We start from the raw sequence: 1684 nt of genomic DNA, 5'->3' as shown, positions 1-1684 counted from the left end.
ACCAAATAGCTCGATTGTATGGGCTAAACTACAGCTACTCCTGTTTGGAAGTAAGTTCTGGTATGAACTATTTGGTTCATTATTTTGGATTTTCGGGAAACAGCCTTAACATGAGAGGACGAGCGACTAGCCGCACTTACCGTAAGACGAGATCTCTCGTATCGTATGTTTAACTAAACTAAACAATACCAGCGCCCGTCTTGTTATAAGTGTGTCTTCTTATTCGGTCTTCGCTCTTCGCGCCGTTTCATCAAGTTCCAGTTAGGCGGCTTGCCAGTTGTTGATACCATACAGCTACCACATGTAATCAACTACGTCATAAAAAAAAGCGAAATATGTTTCAATGAAAAATATTGCTCTGATGCCAAAAACAAAATCAACGTACGGGCTGTCGTGTAAATAGCCGCTATTTCTGCCGGCCCGTTACAAGCACGCACCATCACTTCCTGGTGCTCTGAAAGATAGTTATAATTCTAATGTAATAGGGTGAAGTCATAGTTTTAGAAGCTACGACTCATTTTTCGTACTCGGTATAGAAAAAAAAAAGAAACTCCTGCAGTACTGCACACGCAAAACGGGAGCGGCATTTTTCGAGTGCTGTTTTCAATTTTGCTGCACTGCTTCATTTTCGCCCATTCACTGCTCATGTCTACCGTAAAGTAATTGACTCACGACAATGCACCGACATTCTTTTCTTACACCGCTTGACTTCCTTGCTATGAAATCCTTCACGTATCGAAGGACTTGACACTCAGTGCAGGTCAACTTTATATGTACTCTACTCAAAGTGTCAATATAGTACTCTGCATTTGGCACCACTCTGTCAATTGTTGGAAGGTACTCCACGGGAAGCTGTCAACTTGTAAGCTAAAGGCGGCGATGTGTATTTTGAACTCACCACATATATTTGAAACTTCTCTGCTTCGAATTCAAATAAATAATGCATGTAAAAAATGTTTCATTCAGAAGCTTGCACTTTCTGTCGATTTCTTGCCTCTTACGTAATAATTAGCTTAGGACTTACAGGCAGTGTCGCATCCCATGAACTCTCGACTGAGGAGCGACTATTGCTAGTTGAGAACTTATCTCAATGCCACGCTTAACACCTGCTTTTGATATAAACCTTGCTATTCCTAGAGGGTGCAAAAAGTACGCGCCCCTTGTTTAAGTTAAGTAGGGGGGCCGTCAGAAATTAACGACGAGACATCTACTCGGCGAAAAAACGTTGCGTTAAGGCGCAGGCATTGACGATACTGCTGGCTTGTTATACAAAGAAGCTGGAAGTAGCATTTTTGTTTAAGAAGTTGGTGCACAGTTTCTGGTAACTACAAAACATGATGTAGTTACAAATAATCTCCTCCCAGCTACGTCTTTCGACTCCGCGGCACCGGAGAAAAATTTTCTTTCGAAAGCGAAGCTTAATGAGCAAATTTGGTCAGGATGCGCCCATTGCAAGCTGATTGCATTTACCAGTGCTAACGCGTACCAATTTTTACCCATTTGTAAGCGTCAGCGTTTGCCGTTGTCCAATGCTTAGCATTCAGTTGCTGCGCCATGAAAAAGAGAATTGCTTTCCATTGGCTTCATGATTACGAGACTGTTGTAGCCAGAGAATAAAAAGCGATAGACAAATAATAAAAGAGCGATAGAGTGAAATAAAATAAATAAACAATCCTGGATGACG

The 1684-nt window shown here is 41.6% G+C and overlaps 1 non-coding gene across 1 annotated transcript; it reads left to right on the top strand.

Annotated features, from left to right (window-relative positions):
* Positions 1-1010: 1010 nt before the first annotated feature.
* Positions 1011-1153, top strand: LOC144126445 (U4 spliceosomal RNA). The gene has a single exon (XR_013313495.1). It is a non-coding gene; the product is annotated as a U4 spliceosomal RNA (small nuclear RNA).
* The last annotated feature ends 531 nt before the right edge of the window (positions 1154-1684 follow it).

This window comes from Amblyomma americanum, chromosome 3 (genome assembly GCF_052857255.1).
Source record: "Amblyomma americanum isolate KBUSLIRL-KWMA chromosome 3, ASM5285725v1, whole genome shotgun sequence".
Lineage (NCBI taxonomy): Eukaryota > Metazoa > Arthropoda > Arachnida > Ixodida > Ixodidae > Amblyomma > Amblyomma americanum.
This window is presented reverse-complemented; position numbering and strand designations above follow the sequence as displayed.